The sequence below is a fragment of the Carcharodon carcharias genome (assembly GCF_017639515.1).
Source record: "Carcharodon carcharias isolate sCarCar2 chromosome 29 unlocalized genomic scaffold, sCarCar2.pri SUPER_29_unloc_9, whole genome shotgun sequence".
Taxonomy (NCBI): domain Eukaryota; kingdom Metazoa; phylum Chordata; class Chondrichthyes; order Lamniformes; family Lamnidae; genus Carcharodon; species Carcharodon carcharias.
Window position 1 is genome coordinate 520,118 of NW_024470682.1, and position 27,774 is coordinate 547,891.

At 43.0% G+C, this 27,774-nt stretch overlaps 1 long non-coding RNA gene across 1 annotated transcript; it reads left to right on the top strand.

Annotated features, from left to right (window-relative positions):
* The first annotated feature begins 8,921 nt into the window (after positions 1-8,921).
* LOC121274128 lies at positions 8,922-23,907 on the top strand. The gene is made up of 3 exons (XR_005942172.1): positions 8,922-9,034; positions 10,299-10,395; positions 23,851-23,907. It is a non-coding gene; the product is annotated as an uncharacterized LOC121274128 (long non-coding RNA).
* The last annotated feature ends 3,867 nt before the right edge of the window (positions 23,908-27,774 follow it).

Sequence of the window (27,774 nt, forward strand, 5' to 3'; positions counted from 1 at the left end):
AGTGCTGCACTGTCAGAGGGTCAGAACTGAGGGAGTGCTGCACTGTCAGAAGGTCAGTACCGAGGTAGTGCTGCACTGTCAGAGGGTCATTACTGAGGGATTGCTGCACTGTCAGAGGGTCAGTACTGAGGGATTGCTGCACTTTCAAAAGGTTTGTACTTTGAAAGTGCTGCACTGTCAGAAGGTCAGTACTGAGGTAGTGCTGCACTGTCGGAGCGTCAGTACTAAGGTAGTGCTGCACTCTTGGAGGCTCAGTACTGAGGCAGTGCCGCACTGTCAGAGGGTCAGTACTGAGGTAGTGCTGCACTGTCAGAGGGTCAATACTGAGGGAGTGCTGCACTGTTGGAGGATCAGTACTAAGGTGGTGCTGCACTCTTGGAGGCTTAGTACTGAGGGAGTGCTGCACTTTCAGAGGGTCAGTACTGAGATAGTGCTGCACTCTTGAAGGCTCAGTACTGAGGGAGTGCTGCACTGTCAGAGGATCATTACTGAGGGAGTGCTGCACTTTCAGAGGGTTAGTACTGAGATAGTGCTGCACTCTTGGAGGCTCAGTACTGAGGGAGTGCTGCACTGTTAGAGGATCAGTATTGAGGTAGTGCTGCACTGTCAAAGGGTCAATACTGAGCGTGTACTGCACTGTCAGAGGGTCAGTACTGAGGGAGTGCTGCACTGTCAGAAGGTCAATACTGAGGGAGTGCTGCACTCCCAGATGGTCAGACTGAGGGAATGCTGTACTGTCAGAGTGTCAGTACTGAGGCAGTGCTGCACTATCTAAAGATCATTGTACAAGATTCACAAAATTGCATCTACTGCCTTTTCTCGCTAACTTCATGTGTACAACAGGAAAATTTCTCACTGTTTCTGAGCATCAAGGCAGCTTTGATATCACTCCACCCAATGGCAGGAGTGACTAACTACAATGTGACATGTTTACATGGGAAGTTTTCATTATAAAGATGGGCAAAATGATTCATATGATTGGAAAATCGTCACAACATGAAGTAATGTCGTTGAGCCCAGATTTTGCAGCAAAATGAGAATTTTAATCTATAAATATCTACAGAACAGGCTGAGCATTTTAATCACTTGTGTTATTCAATGTAAAATTATTCACAACCCAAATGCTTCTTACAATCTATCGCAGCATGAAAAAGGTGCAGCATTCAGAAAGCACATTCCAATCAGAGAACAGAGTTTAGCAACGTCACATTTCTGTTGATTCCTATTCGACCATGTTGGCTGCACACAGCCAGACAATGCCGTGGTTATTATGGGTCCACACAGCAGCACTGGGGAGCACCAGGTATAAGGAAAAGTTTCAGCTTGCTGAGGAGAAGAAGGAGAATCTCTCGTTCCAGGTTTCTCTCCGTACATTAAGAAGCAGCCATGCCAATGTTTCATTGCACTCTGTCTGCTGATGGGAGTACACTTGGAAATTGCTGTTTGTGCTGATGGAAAGAATACGCTTTTCATAAATCGAGGGATTGAGTACAAACACAGGGAGGTTATGCTGAACATTTATAAAGCTCTGGTGAGGTCACAACTAGATTATTGTGTCCAGTTCTGGTCTCCTCACTTTGGGAAGGAAGTGAGGGTCCTTGAGAGGGTGGGGAGGAGATTGGGCAGAATGGGTCCAGGGATGAGGGATTTTAGCTACAAGGTTGGGTTGGAGAAGCTGGGGTTGTTCTCCTTGGAGCAAAGGAGATTGAGGGGGATCTGATCGAGGTGTACAAGATGATGATGGGTTTAGATAAGGTAGACAAAGAGAAGCTGTTGCCATTAGCTGATGGTACAAGGACTGGGGGACACAGATTGAAGGTTTTGGACGGGGGGAGATGTGAGGAGGAACTTTTTTACACAGCGAGTGGTAATGAGCTGGAACTCGCTGCTTACGAGGATGGTGGAAGCGGAGATGATGAATGATTTCAAAAGGAAATTGGATGGACACGTGGAAATAAATTTCCAGGGATACAGGCATAGAGCTTGGGAATAGGACTGAGTGGATTGCTCTACAGAGAGACAGCATGGACTCAATGGGCTGAATGGTCTCCTACTGTACTGGAATGGCTCTCTGATACGAAGGTGATTCTAACCAGGACACTGACCAGTTTCATTACAACTTAACCCAACATCGCACGTTATTTGTCCGCACTGACTGACCAGATTGTTGTTGTACAAAAGCTTTAAACAGTCTGTCGACTTCCTTTCACTGTTTGTCCCTCCCAGACACAGACTCCAGCGATACTGATAATCACAGCCACAAGGAATATCACAGCTCGTATTCCCAGGATCTGGATCACGTGCAGAATCTCTCCTCCACTGTCTAGAGAACACACAGAAAGAATTCATCACTGACTCTCCGCTTTCAATCTCTCACTCTGGCTGAACAATCAAGCTTCATATCACTGCAACATTTGCTGTAATATTGACCCATCCACTGGGATTCAATGTGGAATGAATGTTTTCATTGTAAACACTCTAAGAGTGGACAATCTGAACTTTCCCCTTAGTGTGGAACATTGGTGAGAATGGATCACTGTGCTGTTTGACTCCCTGTCCAATGTTTCTCTCCATCGCTGTGTACAGGATTGTGCTGTAGAAAATTCTGGAAACGTTTAGTGCAGGGTGGAAATCCATCTCGGACGCGTGTGCGAATCGGGCAGGATCGAGATGGACTCCCCCACGGACTTACACGCCCCGCTTAATAAACAGTTCCAATCTTTACCCAGAGAGATGGGAGAATGTGGAACTCGCTCCCACAGGGAGTGGTTGAGGTGAACAGTATCAATGTATTTAAGGGGCAGGAGGGTCGGTAACCAGAGGGACACAGATTGACGAACCGGAGGGGGAGATGAGGAGAATTTGTTTTGACAGAGCGAGTTGTTGTGATCTGGAAGGTGCTGCCTGAAAGGGCGGTAGAAGCAGATTCAATAGGAACTTTCAAAAGGGAATTGGATAAACACTTGAAGGAGGAAGATGGGGGCAAAGTGAAGTGGTGGTTAATGGATCTGATTCGATAGATCATTGAAAGACCTGGCACAGGCACAAAGGGCTGAATGGCCTCCTCCTGTGCTATATCATTCTCCACTTCCTTGATCTCTCCCCCAGTCAGTAACCACTCCAGATCCCTCTTGAAGGCAACAGAGATACAGCAACCACCAGACCCCCTGACAGCACATTCCCGAGGATCCCTACTCTCTGGGAAAAGATGAACTCCCCAACATCCAGCCTATTCCTGCTTCCCGGAGAGTGTAAACCCTTCAGGGAGGCGCTGAGGAAGTTTTCAATAAGATGACATCAAATCTACCGTTTGAGAAATAACTTAATTCCGACGAACTCACAGCTTGTGTAGCAAACTGGGAAGTGGAGTTGCTTGAAAAGCTGGGAAACACAAGGATTAAGTGCTACAATGCCACCACTAGTGGGAGGCTGTAACTGCAGCGTGACGTTTACATAGGCAGTCATCATTATAAACAGGGGCATTGGAAATAATGGGAAATATGTGCACGTAAATAGTGAGAACAAGATGTAAGCTTTTCACCAGCAGGAATTCTCTTACTAAACCTCTCCACCTCTCTCTTACTCTAAGATACACAAAATAAATCACACAGAATCAGATAAGGAGGAGTTGAGACCGGTGATTGGTTGAAGGGTTAGGTTTCAGGTAGCTCCTTAAAGTGCGAGAGAGAGTTGGAGAAGCAGAGAGTATCTGTGACTGCCTGTATACATCAAATTGTCTGTAATAGTAATTTCCATATTCTTCCATAAATATGAATGGGAAAACAAATCCCAGATTTCAGGCCAACTCTCCAGTGCAGTACTGAGGGAGGTCAGGTAACCCACAGGGGAGTGTGTGTTAGTGTGTTTGTGTGTGAGTGTGTCTTTCTGTGTGGTCATATATATGTGTGTCTGCACGTGTCTATTTAGGTCTGTATGTTTGAGGATGTTTGTGCAATGTTCGAATCTGAGGGAGTTGTTGAAGTCTGTGTACACTCACGTTCCTCAGAGATGGTTATGAACCCCTCCACTGCTCCATGTTCATTCTCTGCCACACACTGATAGTCTCCAGTGTCCCTGGATGTAACGTGAGGAATCACCAACCACAGCTCATTGTTGGAACATGTTCTGTTCATTGGGACATTAAGATGTCAGGACAGGAATCAAGAAGCCCGTTCACAGGATTACCAACAGAAAGTGAACAACAATTTATACTTAATGGGAAGAGAGTGCTGGTTGGTTGGCAAGTGGTCTCTGATTGGAGGAGGTTTTGCCATGCTCCCCCCACCCCCACAAGAGCTATAACTTAATTCCCCAACCATCCATTCTTAATTAGCACATTTGTTTAGATATATATCACCAACTTCAACACCTCTGTGTTCTTTTGTTCTGTTGTCTGTGACATCTTTTGATGATCTGCTTCTATCACTGCTTGTTTGGCCCTACAACAACACCCCCCCCTCCAATTCTCTCCCCTCACCCAACCCCGCCGCCCTCCCCCCACCACCACCCCACCCCCTCAACACACACACACACACACACCTTAAACCAGCTTATATTTCACCCCTTCCTTGGACTCACCTAGTTCTGTTGAAGGGTCATGAGGACTCGAAACATCAACTCTTTTCTTCTCCGCCGATGCTGCCAGACCGGCTGAGTTTTTCCAGGTAATTCTGTTTTTGTTTTAGGTTTAATACATGATCTCAGAATAAATGATCCCCTGGAAAACAGTGACCATAACATGGTATAATTCAGCATTCCGTTTGAGACTGAGAAACTTGGGTCGGAAACAACTGTGCTGGACTTAAATAAGTGTAACTACAAAGGAATAAGGGCAGGGTTGGCTAGAGTGGACTGGGAAAGGAGTTTAGCAGAAAAGATGGTGGATGAACAATGGCAGATCATTAAGAAAATAGCTCATGACTCACAACAAAGATATATCCCAGTGAGGAAGAAGGATTGTAGGAAGAGAATAAACCAACCACGGTTAACCAAAGAAGTTAAGGTGTGTATCAAATTGAAAGAAAAACCATGCAATATGACAAAGATTAGTGGTAAGCCAGAGGATTGGGAACGTTTTAAAAACCAACAGAATATGACCAAAAAATAAATAAAGAGGGAGAAAACTAGGTAAACTAGCAAATTATAAAAAAAAGGACAGTAAAAGCTTCTTTAAATATATAAAAAGGAAGAGAGAGACCAAAGTGAACATAGGCCCCTTAGAGAACTAGGATGGGGAAATAATAATGAGGAACCAGGAAATGACAGAGGAGTTGAATAAATACTTTGCATCAGTCTTCATGGTAGAACACACTAATAGCATTCCAAAAATACTAAATAATCAAGGGGCAAAAGGGGGGCGGGGGGAGGAAATAAATACAAAACCAGTACTAGAGAATAATACTAGGGAAACTCATGGGTCTCAAGGCTGAAAGGTCCCCTGGACCTGATAGGTTGGATCTTAGGATATTTAAGGAAGTAGCTGCAGAGATAGTGGATGTACTGGTTTTTAATCTTCCAAGAATCCTTAGATTCTGGGAAAGTCCCAGCGGATTGGAAAACTGCCAAAGTAACACCCATATTCAAAAAGGGAGGGAGACAACAAACAGGTAACTATAGGCCAGTTAGCTTAACATCTGTCATTGGGAACATGTTAGAGTCCATTATAAAGGATGTAATAGCAGACTATTTAGAAATGCATAATTTAATCACACACAGGCTTCATGAAGGGGAAATCATGCATGACAAATTTATTAGAATTTTTGAGGAGGTAACAAACAGGATAGATAAAGGGGAACCAGTAGATGTAATATATTTGGATTTCCAAAAGGCATTCAGTAAATTAACACATATAAGGCTACTTAATAAGATAACAGCCCATGGTGTTGGGGGTAGTATATTAGCATGGATAGAGGATCGGCTAACTAATAGAAGTCAGAGAGTTGGGACAAGGGGGGCATTTTCAGGATGGCAACCTGTGGAGTGCCACAGGGATCAGTGCTGGGGCCACAATTATTTACAATATATATTAATGACTTGGATGAGGGAAATTAATGTACTTTCGCCAAGTTTGCGGATGACACAAAAATAGGTGGGATGGCAAGAGGTGAGGGTGACACGAAGAGTGTACAGAGGGACATAGAAAGGTTCAGTGAGTGGGCATCAACTTGGCATATGGAATATAATGTGGGAAAATGTGAGCTTCTGCACTTTGACAGGATGTATAGAGGAGCTGAATATTATTTCAATGGAGAAAGACACTGGAAAGCTGAAGCGTAGAGGAATTTGGGGGTCCTCAAAAAGCATACAAGTTCAAGAGTTAATAGGGAAGGCTGGTGGAATGTTGGCCTTTATTTCAAAGGGAATGGAGTATAAAAATAGGGAAGCCTTGCTAAAACTATACATGGCACTAGTTATACCACACCTAGAATACTGTGAGCAGTTTTGGTCCCCTTATCTAAGGAAAGATGTACTGGCATTAGAGGCAGTCCAGAGAAGATTCACTAGGTTGATCCGAGTAATGGAGGGATTTTCATATGAGGAGAGGTTGAGTAGGTTGAGCCTGTACTCATTGGAGTTTAGGAGAATGAGAGCTGACCTTATTGAAACATATAAGATTCTTATGGCGCTTGACAGGGTAGATGCTGAGAGGTTGTTTCCCCTTGTGGGAGAGTCTAGGACCAGAGGGCATAATCTCAGAGTAAGGGGTCACCCATTTAAGACAGAGATGAGGAGGAGTTTCTTCTCTCAGAGGGTAGTGAATGTGTGGAATTCTTTACTGCAGAGAGCTGCAGAGGCTGGGTCATTAATTATATTCAAGGCTGAGATACACAGTTTTTTAATCAGTCAGGGAATCAAAGGCTATGGGGAAGAGGCAGGAAAGTGGAGTTGAGGATTGTCACATCAGACATGGTCTCATTGAATGACGGAACAGAGTTGATTGGTTGAATGGCCTCCTTCTGAACTGACGTCTTGTGGTCTTATGGTCTTATCACCCTCCAACAGTGCAGATCTCCCTAATTACTGATCCTCCGACAGTGTAGCACTCCCTCAGTACTGACCCTCCGATAGTGCAGCACTCCCTCAGTACTGACCATCCGACAGTGCAGCACTCCCTCAGTACTGACCCTCCGACAGAGCAGCACTCCCTCAGTACTGACCATCCGACAGTGCAGCACTCTTCGAGTACTGACCCTCTGACAATGCAGCACTCCCTCAGTACTGACCATCCGACAGAGCAGCACTCCCTCAGTACTGAACATCTGACAGTGCAGCACTCTTCCAGTACTGACCCTCCGACAGTGCAGCATTCTTCCAGTACTGACCCTCCGACAGTGCAGCACTCCCTCAGTACTGACCCTCCGACAGTGCATCACTCCCTCAGTACTGACCATCCAACAGTGCAGCACTCCTTCAGTACTGACCCTCTGACAGTGCAGCACTCCCTCAGTACTGACCATCCAACAGTGCTGCACTCCCTCAGTAATGACCCTCTGACAGTGCAGCACACTCTCAGTACTGACCCTCCGACAGTGCAGCACGCCCTCAGTACTGACCCTCTGACAATGCAGCACTCTCTCAGTACTGATCCTCCGACAGTGCAGCACTCCCTCAGTACTGACCATCCAACAGTGCAGCACTCCCTCAGTACTGACCCTCTGACAGTGTGGCACTCCCTCGGTACTGACCATCCAACTGTGCAGCACTCCCTCAGTACTGATTCTCCGACAGTGAAGTACTCACTCAGTACTGACTATGCGGCAGTGCAGCTTTCACAGTACCCACCCTCCAACAGTGCAGCACTCCCTCAGTACTGACCCTCCGACAGTACAGCACTCCCTCAGCACTGAGCTGTAGTGTCTGCCTGAATTAAGTGCTTTGTGGTGCAGGAACCTACATTGATATCATACCTTTCACATTCTCAGGGTCTCTCAAAGTGCTTCACAGACAATGTAAGTAACTGATCTTTATTTGTTTTCAGACACACCACAGAATCTCTCAATTACTTCTCTTGATATGATTAATGCTTCATGGATCAATATAATTGAGGGGAATTCTGCAGTGATAATCTGCTCTGTCGAGAGTTTCCCAGCTTCTAACCTGATGTGGCGACATCTTAATGTCCCAATGAACAGAACAAGTTCCAACAATGAGCTGTGGTTGGTGATTCCTCACGTTACATCCAGGGACACTGGAGACTATCAGTGTGTGGCAGAGAATCAACATGGAGCAGTGGAGAGGTTCATAACCATCACTGTGGAATGTGAGTGTACACAGACTTCAACTTCTCTCTCAGATTAGAACACGTATACACAAATGCACTCCCACACGCACACACAAACACTCACTGCACTGGAGTCTCGGTATCAGCTCTGATTCTGTGTTGAAGGAAGGTAAACTCCAGATCAACAAGAACCTGAATTGGATGAACAACCTCCTGAACAGAGAATTGTAGATTTACCCCTCTGTGCTCCATCGATCAAATACAATTCATTGTCTGTCATGCCCTTGGCGAAATCCTGAGGATGAGAATGGAAGTTTCTTTCATTCTAGATTGACAGCACCTCAACTGGTGGGGGAATGCAATTGCAGTGTGACAGTTTACATAGGCAGTGTCCATTATAAATGTGACAGAAGAACTCATGCTGAGGAAAGGTGCCTGGAATTGTATTCAGACATCAGGTACAAAGAGATGATACATGGAGTCTTGCTGTGCACTGTGCTTGCTCACATTAAAATCTTTATATGTTTTTAGATGCCCCACAGAACCTCTCAATTACTTTGTTTGATATGATTAACGCTTCATCGATCAACATAATTGAGGGGAATTCTGCAATGATAATCTGCTCTGTCGAGAGCCTCCCAGCTTCTAACCTGACGTGGCGACATCTTAATGTCCCAATGAACAGAACAAGTTCCAACAATGAGCTGTGGTTGGTGATTCCTCATGTTACATCCAGGGACACTGGAGACTATCAGTGTGTGGCAGAGAATGAACATGGAGCAGTGGAGGGGTTCATAACCATCACTGTGGAACGTGAGTTACACAGAATTCTACATTCTCTTGTTATTAGCTCATGGGATGTGGGCATTGTTGACAAGGCCAGAAATTATTGCCCATCTGTAACTGTCCCTTGAGCAGGTGGTAGTGAGCTGCCTTCTTTAACCACTGCACTCCATGTGGTGTAGGTGCACCCACAATGCTGTTAGGGAGGGAGTTCCAGAATTTTGTCCCAGTCACGGTGAAGGAATGGCCGATATAGTTCCAAGTCACAGGGCAGACCACCACCTCAATTTCGGCTCCAAGTCACACACCTCACTGACTTGGAACAGTCTTGGCGGAAGAGGTTAAGGGTTTGGAAGGTGCTGTCGAAGGAGCCTTGGTGAGTTGCTGCAGTGCATCTTGTAGATGGTGCACATTGCTGCCATTGTGTGCCAGTGGTGGAGGGTATGAATGTTTATGCTGGTGGATGGGCTGTCGATCAAACAAGCTGCTCCTGGATGCTGTCGAGCTTCTTGAGTGTTGTTGGAGCTGCACTTATCCAGCCAATTGGAGATTATTCCATCACACTCCTGACTCGTGCCTTGTCAATGGGGGACAGGCTTTGGGGAGTCAGGAGGTGAGTTACTCACCGCAGAGTTCCCAGCCTCTGACCCGCTCTTGTAGCCAAATTATTTCCTGTTGCCGGGTTGTTGCCAGGGCCAATAGCCTTTGCTGCATCCAGTATCATCAGCTGATTCCTGATGTCACGTGGAGTCAATCGAATTGTCTGAAAGCTGACATCTGTGATGCTGGGACCCTCTGGAGGAGGCCGAGATGGATCATCCACTCAGCACTTCTGGCTGAACATGGTTGCCAATGCTTCAGCCTTGTCGTTTGCACTGATGTGCTGAGCTCCCCCATCATTAAGGATGGGGATATTTGTGGAACATCCTCGTCCTGTTAGATCTTTAATAGTCCATCACCATTCATGACTGGATGTGGCAGGACTGCAGAGCTTAGATCTGACCCGTTGGTTGTGGGATCGCTTTGCTCTGTCTATAGCATGTTGTTTCCGCTGTTTGGCGTGTATGTAGTCCTGTGTGTCACCTCAGCAGCTTGGCACCTCTGTTATATGTGAATCCTCCTTATAGAAACCTGCATGTACATGGATATTATCAATAAATATTACATAGATAAATGTTATTTGAATAGACCTTTCATGCATAGACAATATCACTTCACAAGTTCAGAATTACTACATGTACATAGGGAACCATTCTCAAACTGTACCGGAGTCATTCATTGGCTGATTTTACAGGGCGAGATTCCAATGAATGGAAAGCAGGATTGCTTGGAGCTGGAATCTGTTTGAGTGTTGGACTGAGTGGATTCTTCATCTTCATGTGTGTGAGAAAGTAAGTGTGAAGGTTTAATTGGTTGTCTTTGAACATATTTTCTTAATCCTTCTCTCCTTATAGAAAGAACTTGCATTTCTATAGCACCTTTCACAACCCAAAACCCTTCACAACCCCTGAAGAGCTTTGATGTTAACTCACTGTTTAACATCTCATCCAACACTCAATGTTTCACAACTCAGTCCTGTAAAAGGCAGTGTTGACCTGGACCATAAAATACCTTGTGACTTCCTGAGGATGTGAAAGGGGATATATAAATGAAGACATTTCTTTTGTTAGTGAATGCAATCTCTTTCCATTTTCACTGTCTAATTCACACTCTCTCTTAGCTCCACTTCTGCTCTCCTTCTCATTCTCTCTCTCTCATTCGCTCTCTCTCTTAACTCCACTAAAATGCTCTCCTTCTCATTCTTTCTCTCTTGCTCTTACACGTTGTTCAGTCTCTCACATTTTAAAGTAGCGCTGAGCAACATCTGCTCCTTCAGAAGATCCACCTCAACACCTGGAGTGAGCAGTGAATTGAAACTCGCTCAACGACTGCTCAGCTTTACACAGGAATCATGTCACAGAGTCAGGACACAAAGGGTTAACAGTTTGTTACAACACAACACTAAGGCCCTACGTTTCATTGAAAGGGTTTTCACAATTGTTCCCCGATTCCTGATTTGACTCACAGAGACACATCAACCCTTTCTCATTAAATACACAGAGGGAGCAACACAGGAAGAGGTCATTCAGCCCAAGCAGAGCGTGTGGGCAGTTCCTCCCCAGGCGAGCTTTCGGACAGGTCCTGGGTAAGTAACGGAACGATTGGAATTCACTTCCACGACCAACACCGTCCTTTATTGTGACTTTATAAAGGCACATTCCAATGATTGATGACTTTGAAAGATTTCTACTGATTATTGAGGTCTGGGTGTGAGGCTCAAGTCTGTTGTACAGAACATCTTTCTGGTTAAATTATGCAGACAGGTTATACACAGTCTACGATTATATTCCCTCGGGTCTAGAAGATTAAGGAGTGATCTAATTGAGGGGTTCAAAATGATTAAACGCTCGATAGGGTCGATAGAGAGAAGCTACTTTCTCGGGTGGGGGTGGGTGGTGGGGGTCGGGTGGAGTCCAGAACAAGGGGGCTGGAAGTTCAGATTGGAGCCAGGCCGTTCAGGGGTGATGTCAGGAAGCACTTCTTCACACAAAGGGGAGTGGAAATCTGGAACTCTCTCCCCAATAATCAAACCCAACACCAAATACACATCATGTTGATTGTCCCTCTGTCCATTTCCATCTCTATTACAGAAGAGAGGCGAGGGGAAAGCAGGAATCAAATCGAACCATCGTGTTGATGAATATCGAGGTCCTGTTTATGAAAACTGTGAGCGTGGTTGGGCTTTGAGGAATCAGGTGAGTCACACACCACAGGATCCCCAGCCTCTCAGCTGCTCCAGTAGCCTGGTTATTGATATGGCTGCTCCAGTCCTGTATCTGCAATGTTTTATACAGTCACTCCCAAACCCAACCAAACTCACACCCAACACCGTTCAGTATCAATAATCACACCCCATTCAGGATCAATAATCACACCCCGTTCAGGATCAATAATCACACCCCGTTCAGTATCAATAATCAAACCCCATTCAGTATCAATAATCACACCCCGTTCAGTATCAATAATCAAACCCCGTTCAGTATCAATAATCACACCCCGTTCAGGATCAATAATCACACCCCGTTCAGTATCAATAATCACACCCCATTCAGAATCAATAATCAAACCCCGTTCAGTATCAATAATCAAACCCCGTTCAGTATCAATAATCAAACCCCGTTCAGAATCAATAATCAAACCCCGTTCAGAATCAATAATCAAACACCGTTCAGTATCAATAATCACACCCCGTTCAGTATCAATAATCACACCCCGTTCAGGATCAATAATCACACCCCGTTCAGTATCAATAATCACACCCCATTCAGAATCAATAATCACACCCCGTTCAGGATCAATAATCAAACCCCGTTCAGTATCAATAATCACACCCCGTTCAGCATCAATAATCACACCCCGTTCAGTATCAATAATCAAACCCCGTTCAGTATCAATAATCACACCCCGTTCAGTATCAATAATCAAACCCCGTTCAGTATCAATAATCAAACCCCGTTCAGTATCAATAATCACACCCCGTTCAGTATCAATAATCAAACCCCGTTCAGTATCAATAATCAAACCCCGTTCAGTATCAATAATCAAACCCCGTTCAGTATCAATAATCAAACCCCGTTCAGTATCAATAATCAAACCCCGTTCAGTATCAATAATCAAACCCCGTTCAGTATCAATAATCAAACCCCGTTCAGTATCAATAATCAAACCCCGTTCAGTATCAATAATCAAACCCCGTTCAGTATCAATAATCAAACCCCGTTCAGTATCAATAATCACACCCCGTTCAGTATCAATAATCAAACCCCGTTCAGGATCAATAATCAAACCCCGTTCAGTATCAATAATCACACCCCGTTCAGAATCAATAATCAAACCCCGTTCAGTATCAATAATCAAACCCCGTTCAGTATCAATAATCAAACCCCGTTCAGAATCAATAATCAAACCCCGTTCAGAATCAATAATCACACCCCGTTCAGGATCAATAATCAAACCCCGTTCAGTATCAATAATCAAACCCCGTTCAGTATCAATAATCAAACCCCGTTCAGTATCAATAATCACACCCCGTTCAGAATCAATAATCACACCCCGTTCAGTATCAATAATCAAACCCCGTTCAGTATCAATAATCACACCCCGTTCAGAATCAATAATCAAACCACGTTCAGTATCAATAATCAAACCCCGTTCAGAATCAATAATCAAACCCCGTTCAGTATCAATAATCAAACCCCGTTCAGTATCAATAATCAAACCCCGTTCAGTATCAATAATCAAACCCCGTTCAGTATCAATAATCAAACCCTGTTCAGTATCAATAATCAAACCCTGTTCAGTATCAATAATCAAACCCCGTTCAGTATCAATAATCAAACCCTGTTCAGTATCAATAATCAAACCCCGTTCAGTATCAATAATCAAACCCCGTTCAGGATCAATAATCAAACCCCGTTCAGAATCAATAATCAAACCCCGTTCAGTATCAATAATCAAATCCCGTTCAGAATCAATAATCAAACCCCGTTCAGTATCAATAATCATACCCCGTTCAGGATCAATAATCAAACCCTGTTCAGTATCAATAATCACACCCCGTTCAGAATCAATAATCAAACCCCGTTCAGTATCAATGATCACACCCCGTTCAGAATCAATAATCAAACCCCGTTCAGAATCAATAATCAAACCCCGTTCAGTATCAATAATCAAACCCCGTTCAGTATCAATAATCACACCCCGTTCAGAATCAATAATCAAACCCCGTTCAGTATCAATAATCACACCCCGTTCAGAATCAATAATCAAACCCCGTTCAGTATCAATAATCACACCCCGTTCAGGATCAATAATCAAACCCCGTTCAGTATCAATAATCACACCCCGTTCAGCATCAATAATCACACCCCGTTCAGTATCAATAATCAAACCCCGTTCAGTATCAATAATCACACCCCGTTCAGTATCAATAATCAAACCCCGTTCAGTATCAATAATCAAACCCCGTTCAGTATCAATAATCACACCCCGTTCAGTATCAATAATCAAACCCCGTTCAGTATCAATAATCAAACCCCGTTCAGAATCAATAATCAAACCCCGTTCAGTATCAATAATCAAACCCCGTTCAGTGTCAATAATCAAACCCTGTTCAGTATCAATAATCAAACCCCGTTCAGAATCAATAATCAAACCCCGTTCAGTATCAATAATCAAACCCCGTTCAGTATCAATAATCAAACCCCGTTCAGAATCAATAATCAAACCCCGTTCAGAATCAATAATCACACCCCGTTCAGGATCAATAATCAAACCCCGTTCAGTATCAATAATCAAACCCCGTTGAGTATCAATAATCAAACCCCGTTCAGTATCAATAATCACACCCCGTTCAGAATCAATAATCACACCCCGTTCAGTATCAATAATCAAACACCGTTCAGTATCAATAATCAAACCCCGTTCAGTATCAATAATCAAACCTCGTTCAGTATCAATAATCAAACCCCGTTCAGTATCAATAATCACACCCCGTTCAGAATCAATAATCAAACCACGTTCAGTATCAATAATCAAACCCCGTTCAGAATCAATAATCAAACCCCGTTCAGTATCAATAATCAAACCCCGTTCAGTATCAATAATCAAACCCCGTTCAGTATCAATAATCAAACCCCGTTCAGTATCAATAATCAAACACCGTTCAGTATCAATAATCAAACCCCGTTCAGTATCAATAATCAAACCCTGTTCAGTATCAATAATCAAACCCTGTTCAGTATCAATAATCAAACCCCGTTCAGTATCAATAATCAAACCCTGTTCAGTATCAATAATCAAACCCCGTTCAGTATCAATAATCAAACCCTGTTCAGTATCAATAATCAAACCCTGTTCAGTATCAATAATCATACCCCGTTCAGAATCAATAATCAAACCCTGTTCAGTATCAATAATCACACCCCGTTCAGAATCAATAATCAAACCCCGTTCAGTATCAATAATCAAACCCCGTTCAGAATCAATAATCAAACCCCGTTCAGTATCAATAATCAAATCCCGTTCAGAATCAATAATCAAACCCCGTTTAGTATCAATAATCACACCCCGTTCAGTATCAATAATCAAACACCGTTCAGTATCAATAATCAAACCCCGTTCAGTATCAATAATCAAACCCTGTTCAGAATCAATAATCAAACCCCGTTCAGTATCAATAATCAAACCCCGTTCAGTATCAATAATCAAACCCCGTTCAGTATCAATAATCAAACCCCGTTCAGTATCAATAATCAAACCCCGTTCAGTATCAATAATCAAACCCCGTTCAGTATCAATAATCAAACCCCGTTCAGTATCAATAATCAAACCCCGTTCAGTATCAATAATCAAACCCCGTTCAGTATCAATAATCAAACCCCGTTCAGAATCAATAATCAAACCCCGTTCAGTATCAATAATCAAACCCCGTTCAGTATCAATAATCAAACCCCGTTCAGTATCAATAATCAAACCCCGTTCAGTATCAATAATCAAACCCCGTTCAGTATCAATAATCAAACCCCGTTCAGAATCAATAATCAAACCCCGTTCAGTATCAATAATCAAACCCCGTTCAGAATCAATAATCAAACCCCGTTCAGTATCAATAATCAAACCCCGTTCAGTATCAATAATCAAACCCCGTTCAGAATCAATAATCAAACCCCGTTCAGAATCAATAATCAAACCCCGTTCAGAATCAATAATCAAACCCCGTTCAGAATCAATAATCAAACCCCGTTCAGTATCAATAATCAAACCCCGTTCAGTATCAATAATCAAACCCCGTTCAGTATCAATAATCAAACCCCGTTCAGTATCAATAATCAAACCCCGTTCAGTATCAATAATCAAACCCCGTTCAGTATCAATAATCAAACCCCGTTCAGTATCAATAATCACACCCCGTTCAGTATCAATAATCAAACCCCGTTCAGTATCAATAATCAAACCCCGTTCAGTATCAATAATCACACCCCGTTCAGTATCAATAATCAAACCCCGTTCAGTATCAATAATCACACCCCGTTCAGTATCAATAATCACACCCCGTTCAGTATCAATAATCAAACCCCGTTCAGTATCAATAATCACACCCCGTTCAGTATCAATAATCACACCCCGTTCAGTATCAATAATCAAACCCCGTTCAGTATCAATAATCAAACCCCGTTCAGTATCAATAATCAAACCCCGTTCAGAATCAATAATCAAACCCCGTTCAGAATCAATAATCAAACCCCGTTCAGTATCAATAATCAAACCCCGTTCAGTATCAATAATCAAACCCCGTTCAGTATCAATAATCAAACCCCGTTCAGTGTCAATAATCAAACCCCGTTCAGAATCAATAATCACACCCCGTTCAGAATCAATAATCAAACCCCGTTCAGTATCAATAATCAAACGCCGTTCAGAATCAATAATCACACCCCGTTCAGAATCAATAATCAAACCCCGTTCAGTATCAATAATCAAACCCCGTTCAGTATCAATAATCAAACCCCGTTCAGTATCAATAATCAAACCCCGTTCAGTATCAATAATCACACCCCGTTCAGTATCAATAATCAAACCCCGTTCAGAATCAATAATCAAACCCCGTTCAGTATCAATAATCAAACCCCGTTCAGTATCAATAATCAAACCCCGTTCAGTATCAATAATCAAACCCCGTTCAGTATCAATAATCAAACCCCGTTCAGTATCAATAATCAAACCCCGTTCAGTATCAATAATCAAACCCCGTTCAGTATCAATAATCAAACCCCGTTCAGTATCAATAATCACACCCCGTTCAGTATCAATAATCAAACCCCGTTCAGTATCAATAATCACACCCCGTTCAGTATCAATAATCACACCCCGTTCAGTATCAATAATCAAACCCCGTTCAGAATCAATAATCACACCCCGTTCAGAATCAATAATCAAACCCCGTTCAGAATCAATAATCACACCCCGTTCAGAATCAATAATCAAACCCCGTTCAGTATCAATAATCAAACCCCGTTCAGAATCAATAATCACACCCCGTTCAGAATCAATAATCAAACCCCGTTCAGTATCAATAATCACACCCCGTTCAGTATCAATAATCACACCCCGTTCAGAATCAATAATCAAACCCCGTTCAGAATCAATAATCACACCCCGTTCAGAATCAATAATCAAACCCCGTTCAGAATCAATAATCACACCCCGTTCAGAATCAATAATCACACCCCGTTCAGTATCAATAATCAAACCCCGTTCAGTATCAATAATCAAACCCCGTTCAGTATCAATAATCAAACCCCGTTCAGTATCAATAATCAAACCCCGTTCAGTATCAATAATCAAACCCCGTTCAGAATCAATAATCAAACCCCGTTCAGAATCAATAATCAAACCCCGTTCAGCATCAATAATCAAACCCCGTTGAGAATCAATAATCAAACCCCGTTCAGAATCAATAATCAAACCCCGTTCAGTATCAATAATCAAACCCCGTTCAGTATCAATAATCAAACCCCGTTCAGTGTCAATAATCAAACCCCTTTCAGAATCAATAATCAAACCCCGTTCAGTATCAATAATCAAACCCCGTTCAGTATCAATAATCAAACCCCGTTCAGAATCAATAATCAAACCCCGTTCAGAATCAATAATCAAACCCCGTTCAGTATCAATAATCAAACCCCGTTCAGTGTCAATAATCAAACCCCTTTCAGAATCAATAATCAAACCCCGTTCAGTATCAATAATCAAACCCCGTTCAGAATCAATAATCAAACCCCGTTCAGTATCAATAATCAAACCCCGTTCAGTGTCAATAATCAAACCCCTTTCAGAATCAATAATCAAACCCCGTTCAGTATCAATAATCACACCCTGTTCAGTATCAATAATCAAACCCCGTTCAGAATCAATAATCAAACCCCGTTCAGTATCAATAATCAAACCCCGTTCAGAATCAATAATCAAACCCCGTTCAGAATCAATAATCAAACCCCGTTCAGTATCAATAATCAAACCCCGTTCAGTATCAATAATCAAACCCCGTTCAGAATCAATAATCAAACCCCGTTCAGAATCAATAATCAAACCCCGTTCAGTATCAATAATCAAACCCCGTTCAGTATCAATAATCAAACCCCGTTCAGTATCAATAATCAAACCCCGTTCAATATCAATAATCAAACCCTGTTCAGTATCAATAATCAAACCCCGTTCAGAATCAATAATCACACCCCGTTCAGAATCAATAATCAAACCCCGTTCAGCATCAATAATCAAACCCCGTTCAGTATCAATAATCAAACCCTGTTCAGTATCAATAATCACACCCCGTTCAGTATCAATAATCAAACCCCGTTCAGAATCAATAATCACACCCCTTTCAGAATCAATAATCAAACCCCGTTCAGTATCAATAATCACACCCCGTTCAGAATCAATAATCAAACCCCGTTCAGAATCAATAATCAAACCCTGTTCAGAATCAATAATCAAACCCCGTTCAGTATCAATAATCAAACCCCGTTCAGAATCAATAATCAAACCCTGTTCAGAATCAATAATCACACCCCGTTCAGTATCAATAATCAAACCCCGTTCAGAATCAATAATCACACCCCGTTCAGAATCAATAATCACACCCCGTTCAGAATCAATAATCAAACCCCGTTCAGTATCAATAATCAAACCCCGTTCAGAATCAATAATCACACCCCGTTCAGAATCAATAATCAAACCCCGTTCAGTATCAATAATCAAACCCCGTTCAGTATCAATAATCAAACCCCATTCAGTATCAATAATCAAACCCCGTTCAGTATCAATAATCAAACCCCGTTCAGTATCAATAATCAAACCCCATTCAGTATCAATAATCAAACCCCATTCAGAATCAATAATCAAACCCTGTTCAGAATCAATAATCAATCCCAGTTCAGAATCAATAATCAAACCCTGTTCAGTATCAATAATCAAACCCCATTCAGTATCAATAATCAAACCCCATTCAGTATCAATAATCAAACCCCATTCAGTATCAATAATCAAACCCCGTTCAGTATTAAATAATCAAACCCTGTTCAGTATCAATAATCAAACCCCGTTCAGTATCAATAATCAAACCCCGTTCAGAATCAATAATCAAACCCCGTTCAGAATCAATAATCAAACCCCGTTCAGAATCAATAATCAAACTCCGTTCAGAATCAATAATCAAACCCTGTTCAGTATCAATAATCAAACCCCGTTCAGTATCAATAATCACACCCCGTTCAGAATCAATAATCAAACCCCGTTCAGTATCAATAATCAAACCCCGTTCAGTGTCAATAATCAAACCCTGTTCAGTATCAATAATCAAACCCCGTTCAGAATCAATAATCAAACCCCGTTCAGAATCAATAATCAAACCCCGTTCAGTATCAATAATCAAACCCCGTTCAGTATCAATAATCAAACCCCATTCAGTATCAATAATCAAACCCCATTCAGAATCAATAATCAAACCCCATTCAGAATCAATAATCAAACCCTGTTCAGAATCAATAATCAATCCCAGTTCAGAATCAATAATCAAACCCTGTTCAGTATCAATAATCAAACCCCGTTCAGAATCAATAATCAAACCCCGTTCAGTATCAATAATCAAACCCCATTCAGAATCAATAATCAAACCCCGTTCAGAATCAATAATCAAACCCCATTCAGTATCAATAATCAAACCCCATTCAGAATCAATAATCAAACCCCATTCAGAATCAATAATCAAACCCTGTTCAGAATCAATAATCAATCCCAGTTCAGAATCAATAATCAAACCCTGTTCAGTATCAATAATCAAACCCCGTTCAGAATCAATAATCAAACCCCGTTCAGTATCAATAATCAAACCCCATTCAGAATCAATAATCAAACCCCGTTCAGTATCAATAATCAAACCCCGTTCAGTATCAATAATCAAACCCCATTCAGTATCAATAATCAAACCCCATTCAGAATCAATAATCAAACCCCATTCAGAATCAATAATCAAACCCTGTTCAGAATCAATAATCAATCCCAGTTCAGAATCAATAATCAAACCCTGTTCAGTATCAATAATCAAACCCCGTTCAGTATCAATAATCAAACCCCGTTCAATATCAATAATCAAACCCTGTTCAGAATCAATAATCAATCCCAGTTCAGAATCAATAATCAAACCCTGTTCAGTATCAATAATCAAACCCCATTCAGAATCAATAATCAAACCCTGTTCAGAATCAATAATCAATCCCAGTTCAGAATCAATAATCAAACCCTGTTCAGTATCAATAATCAAACCCCGTTCAGTATCAATAATCAAACACCGTTCAGTGTCAATAATTAATGTATCTATTGTGGGTGGAATTTTTGATTTGGATCAATAATACTAAACACTGATCACTCTGATTGTCAATCTGATCATTTCTGTTTCTATTACAGAAGAAAGATGAGAAGGTTCTGGAAATGAAATCTAACCGCGGAGTCAATCCTGATACAGATGATGATCTTTACGCAAACTGTGATTTTGCCGAGGATTCTGTTTATGGGAATTTATAAACTGAGCAAGAATGAGACACACACAGTGTGGGGAGAATACAGAACGGGAGAATCATTCAAAACTCCAATTTACCTTCCTAATATCCACAGGAACTCACTCCCAGGAAATAGATTTAAACCTCTTGTTACAATCTGATGGAATTTCTTCGGAATGATCTATCCAGGTTGGTTGTCTGTGGGTTTCAATTTGAACATCCTCCTTCAAAATTGTCCCTCACTGTTGGAAACATCCTTCTCTCCATTCTGATTGTAAATGTCTTTAGATATTGTTCGATGATGTACCAGGACAGGACGGACAAATTAAATCCCGTGTCTGTGATTATGAGTTAATTTTCATTCTGTTATTCACCTTCCTGTCTGTCAGTGTTTACAGAATATTCATCAGCCAGTGTAGACTTCAGGAAATGCAGGATCGGTGGATAATTGCAGCAGAGGACATCGGGATAATTTACTCACCATTTTACAGTCAAATGTATTTTCAGATATTTATTTGGATTTTACACTTCATCGTTAAACAGCGAAACGAACAACAATCTGGGAAACAGGGAAACAATTTGATTGGAGATTTGAGAAATTCCCTGCAGTTTGGAGGATAACAGATGTGCTACAGTGCCACCACTGGTGGGAGGACATCATTTCAGCGTGACATGTTTACATTGATGTTGCCAATGAACATAGGAAATTATGATGTGAAAAATTGGTTGCAGGTTTATCTTCTTCAGTATGTCATGGATGGATGAGACAGCTTTGATAACAGAATGAGATATAACTGCAATAAACCACCATTTTAGTCTTTCATTCTTGGAGAGTACAATTAGCATCCATCCTGAAGGCTGAGTGGATGGGTGAACTGTGCGATGTGTTACAGATTACAGAGACAAACATCCTCGATCCTGGTTCCGCTCTGTGTTTGATGAGATGCTTGGATCAAAGATTGGGAAAATAAATAATCTTCCTGCATTGATCTGTAACTGGTCATTTTCTCTGTTAATGAGGTGAGGACAGATTTGGTTTCGAGGTCCAAAATCAGACACATGCTTTGACTGCTCATTGAATAGGAACAGGAGGAGGCCATTCAGCCCCCTCGAGCCTGCTACACAGGAACAAGATGGCACCTGAAATTAAAACAGAAAATGCTGGAGAAACTGAGTAGGTCTGGCAGCATCTGTGCAGAGATAAACAGAATTAACATTTCGAGTCCGTATGACCCTTCTTCACAGTCTCAAAGCCAAAACTCTGTTTCTCTCTCCACATCTGCTGCCAGACCTGCTGAGTTAATGCAGCATTTTCTGTTTTTATTTCAGATTTACAGCATCTGCAGTATTTATTTTTAATGAGAGGAGGCCATTCAGTCCCTTGGGCCTGTTACACAGGAACAGCAGGAGGCCCATACAGCACCTGAGCCTGTTACTCAGGAACACGAAGAGGCCCATTCAGTCCCTTGAGCATTTTACAGAAGAACAGGAGAAGGCGATTCAGTCCCATGAGCCTGTAACACAGGAACAGGAGGAGACCCAACCAGTTCCCTTGAGCCTGTTACACAGGAACAGGAGATCCATTCAGCCCCCTCAACTTGTTACACAGGAATAGGAAGAGGCCCATTCAGCCCCTGGAGCCTGTTACACAGGAACAGGAGGAGGCCCATTCAGCTAAACGAGCCTGTTACACAGGAACATGAAGAGCTCCATTCAGCCCCTTCAAGCCTGTTAGACAGGAATAGGAAGAGGCCAATACAGCCACTCAAGACTGTTATGCAGGAACAAGAGGAGGCCCATTCAGCCCCCTCGAGCCTGTTACACAGGAACAGGAGGAGGCCATTCAGCCCCACTGAGACTGTCACACAGGAACAGGAGGAGGCCCATCCAGTCCCTCAAGCCTGTTGCAAAGGAACAGGAGGAGGCACATTCATCCACTCAAGGCTGTTACACAAGAACAAGAGGAGGTCCATTCAGCCTCTCGAGCCTGTTACACAGGGAGAACGGGAGGCCCATTCAGTCCCTTGCGCCTGTTACACAAGAACAGGAGGAGGCACATTCAGCACCCTCGAGCCTGTTACACAAGGACAAGAGGAGGTCCATTCAGCCCATCAAGCCTGTATGACAGGAATAGGAGGAGGCCAATACAGCCACTCAAGACTGTTATGCAGGAACAGGAGGAGGCCCATTCAGACCCCTCGAGCCTGTTACAAAGGAAAGGAGAAGACCGATTCGGCCCTATGAGCCTGTAACACCGGAACAGGAGGAGGCCCATTCAGCCCCCTTTCGACTGTTAGACAGGGACAGGAGGAGGCCATTCAGCCACTCAAGGCTGTTACACAAGAACAGGAGGAGGTCCTTTCAGCCCCTCAAGCCTGTTACACAGGAACTGGAGGAGTCCCATTCAGCCCCATGAGCCTGTTAGACATCAAGAGGACTAGGCTATTCAGCTCCCTTGAGCCTGTTACACAGGAACAGGAGGAGGCACATTCAGGCCCAAGAGCCTCTCACACAAGATATGAAGGAGGCCCATTCAACCCCTTGAGCCTGTTACACTGGAACAGGAGGAGGCTCATTCAGCCCCTCTTACCTGTAACAGAGGAACAGGAGGAGGCCCATTCAGCCCCTCTAACCTGTAACAGAGGAACAGGAGGAGATCCATTCAGCCTCGTGAGCCTGTTTCACAATAACAGGAGGAGGCACATTCAGACTCTCAAGCATGTTACATAAGGACAGGGGGAGGCCCATTAGGCCCCTGGAGCCTATTACACAGGAACAGGAGGAGGCACATTCAGCCCCTCCAAAGCCTGTTACACAGGAACATGGTGAGGCATATTCAGACACTCCAGCATGTCACACTGGGACAGGAGGAGGCCCATTCAGCCCATCGAGCCTGTTACACAGGAACAGGAGGAGGCCCATTCAGCCCCCTCGAGTCTGTTACACAGGAACAGGAGGAGGCCCATTCAGCCCCTTGAGCCTGTTACACAGGAACAGGAGGAGGCCCGTTGAACCCCCTCGAGTTTGTTGCATGTGAACAGTCGATGGCCCTTCAGCCACATTATTGGCAAGCAAAGGGTTAACAGTTTTCTAACAGTGCGAGGCAAAGAGCTGCTTTCTCACTTGGTACTAACCACTTCCTATTTTAGTTCACAGTGACACATCAACCATTTCTAATTAAATACACAGAGGGAGCAGCACAGGAAGAGGTCATTCAGCCCAAGCAGAGCGTGTGGGCAGTTCCTCCCCAGGCGAGCATTCGGACAGGTACTGGGTAAGTAACGGAACGATTGGAATTCACTTCCACGTCCAACACCGTCCTTTGTTGATGTTGTGACTTTATAAAATCAGATTCCAATGATTGATGCCTTTGAAAGATTTCTACTCATTATTGAGATCTGGGTGTGAGTCTCAAGTCTGTTGTACAGAACATCTTTCTAGCTCAAGGGATGAGGGAAGTACAGAGACATGAGCTTTGGGACATCCTGAGGTGGTGAAAGGTGATATAGAAATGCAAGTACTTCATTGATTTATTTTTTTAAAGCTTTTTAATTCTCTGCAGAGCACCTATCATCCCACAGAGAACCAAATTAGTCTGTGAAGACATTATCTAAAAGCAGTTCTGATCTCTTGAGAGCTGTCGGACAAGAGGTGAGGTCTCATTAACACCTTTCTCTTTCACAGCTTGAGAGTGAGAAGCTAACGGAATATCTGGGAGTGGACAATGTTTGGGAAATCTTAGTTCCTCCTGTCACTTCTCCAAGGTAATATCATCGTCAGCTCGGACAGATTTATGGTTAATAGTCTTTGTAAAAGAAAATTCTTATTGAGCTCTGAAAGGGAACCGATTCAGCAGTGAGCCAGTGTACAAACTCACACCAAGTCCCATTCACCCATCACCCCTGTGCTCACTGATACACACTGACTCCCTGTCTGACAGCAGAACTGCAGGACAGCAGAGACCTCAAAGGGTTTCAGGGCAGGAGGAGGTGACAGTGATAGGGAGTAGAGAGGGAGGATGGAGGGATAAGTAATCAATGAAGAGATTTTGAAAATTGAGGCATTGCTGGACTGGGAGCCAGTGTAGGTCAGCGAGTGACAGGGGAGCGATCGGCTGAATAGAGAAGCAGGGATAAAAACTGGGGGATGAAGTCTATCCTGATGCAAGCACTCCGATATCAATGCCCTGAAATTTTTCTCTCTTGCTGATTTTAGTCAGAATTTCCCATGAAGACAACACAGAAGCTCTTAGATTAGACAGGCAGTTCAGCGTCACACTTCTTGTCCCTTCTCACCATGCTAGAAAATAAGATATCAAGATAACTGATAGAGAGAAGGGAGGCAAAGCTGTCTGTATGTAAAACTGTCAAATATTCTGAGTTATCATGATTGTTTCTGATCTGCTGCAGAGTTTATATTTCATTGAATCTTATCACTTTGCAACTCAGAGAGAGACCATTGACTCACTGCCTGAAAGGGCGGTGGAAGCAGATTCAACAGGAAATTTCAGAAGGGGAACTGGATAAATACTTGAAGGGGACATTTTGCAGGGCTGTGGAGGAGACAGCAGAGGTGAGAGTGGGGCTTATTGGACAGATCTTTCAAAGGCACAGCACAGGCTCGATGGGCCAAATGGCTTCCTTCTGTTCCGGATCATTCTACAATCCGATAAATTAAGTCCCTTTTCAATAACTCTTCAGGCTCCTGCTGCAGGAATGGATCTTTGAGAAGGACAGGGAACAAGAGGTTTCTCATAATATGTTCATATTTATTGACAATTACATAAGTGTATGGAACTGTTGAATATTTGAGTCTCTAAAGTGTGGATTTAACCTTCTGGTACACCCAGATCTTGTGATGGTTTTTTGTCTGGAGGTGTCTTTAACTGCTCACAGTGATCTGTGGGATTGTCACCCTTGGATGTTGTTCCTGATTTCATGTGGGATCTTCTCCTCGATGGAATAGGAGCGGGAATGGATCTGATTTATCCTCGGTTCCGCCTCACTGCTGTGCCCTTGTGTGTTTGACTCCATAGGCCCTTGGTTCTGAACAAATCCTTGTCACCTCGGCTGGTGGTCATGAACCTTCTGTGGGATCCTGGATGTGAACTTGTCCCAACTGTAAACTTGGCAACTCTGCACCTCCATTTTTATCATGAACATTCCTTATCTTCTCTTGTAGTTTTAAAAGTTGCCCTCTGGTTTCTGAGAGAGTAGAATGGGTAAGAGTAGCGAAATTGGTCACTACTGGCCCACCAAACATGATCTCTGTCAGTGATGGAATAAGGTGAGGTGATGGTGTAGTGGTATTGTTGCTGGACGAGTTATTCAGAGACCCAGGGTAATGTCCTGAGAATATGGGTTCAAATCCTGTCATAATAGATGATGGAATTTGAATTTAATAAAAATATGAAATTCAAAGTCTAGTGATGACCACAAAACCATTGTTGGAAATCCCACCTGGTTCATCAGTGCCCTTTAGGGAACAAAATTGTCTGGCCGACATGTGACTCCAGACTCCACATCAATGTGGTTGACTCTTACATTAGGGATGGGTAATAAATCCTGGCCTGGCCAGTGACTCCCACATCCCATGAATGAATTTAACAAAGTTGCAGTTGTAGGTGTTGATCTCGGATGTAACATTGCAATGTGTGGATCTTGCTTGGCCTGTCTACATTTGAGAATCAGGGATTTCACTGTGTGAATCATTCATTCAGCTAGGCTGTTAGATCTGGGGTAATGAGGAGAAGAAGTAGTGTGATTGATATTCCAGATTATCTGTAATCATGTCCCTAGGTTCACCAAATAAACTGAAAATAGTGCTTAGAGTGTGTGCACCAGTTGTGCTTGGTGTGTTGTGCTATTTTTGAATAACGGGATATCTGGTAAAGCTGTCGACGATGACGATGAAGTCGGTGACATGGACATGAAAGGATTCAGATGTGATTTTGGACTAAGAATGGGCAGGAATTTCCTGTGGAATCAGTGGTTCTTTGTGTTGACTTGGCTCATCCTCTTGACAAGCCTAGTACTTCCCTACAACGACTTCATGGTCATTGTTCGTACCTGGCCAGGGACTATATCTCTTGTGAGTCTCCTTGTCTGATCTGTGCCCATATGTGAGGGATGAAGTTGTTGAAGAATATATGATCACAAAGGTTCCGGTATGATGCGATGCCTGCCATTAAAAATGGCTCCCTGGGAGATGCCTCGCTTATCCCAATGAGGTCAAGTTGAATCAGGCCACCCTTTCAATGATATTTCCACAGTTCCTGTAGAATTTTTCACTGTTCCCTCTTGTAGCTGCTGGCATTTCTGTTGTGCCAAATGTACTGGATCAATTGACAGACCTGCATTCTCCTGCAGGTGTAATGTTGCAGCTCCCTTGAAACTGCCAATGCTGTTGAAACTTTCGACATATTTCAATGTTATGTCCATGAACTGAGTTGACGGGGTAGTTTCTGAGGTTGACCCATGTGAGGTCTGACAGATTCCATGGATTGTCACTAGTGTGAGGTCACCGCATGCCGGTAGACTTGCAATTGCTCAGCCTTGAGTCTCCACAATGTAGAACATCTGTCACACCCAGGAGGATTGATTGTACTTGCACCCCAGGACTATGGATTCTGCGCATGTAGTTGGTGAAGTGTTGTACACAGCAGTAGGTTTCCCCATGTCCTCCCATGTCCTTGGATACATGTCTTTGAAAATTTGTTGGGATGGGCTGGGGGAGGGGAATGTTGGCACTTGCCCCTGTGTCAATCTTGGCCAATAAAGGGGAGGTTGCAACTTTCTCAGGGCAGATAATTGGAATCTTGGCCAATAGTGCAGGTGATGTGACAGCATCTGTTCTCCGTGAGATTGATGGTGTGAAAGGTGTGAAATTGTTCAACAATTGTACAATACGTTGAGCACAACTATTGCACAAACTCTAGGCTGGGGTTTTCCAGCCCAGTCATGGTGGGACCTGCCATGGGAGATTGGGACAAACATAAATCCAGTGGCTTTCGGTCGGACCGGACAATCCTGGCAGTGGGTGGGGCCAGAAAATCCCACCCCTATGGGACATTTTCAGTTTATTTGATGTGCCCAGAGAGATCTTTAAAGACAA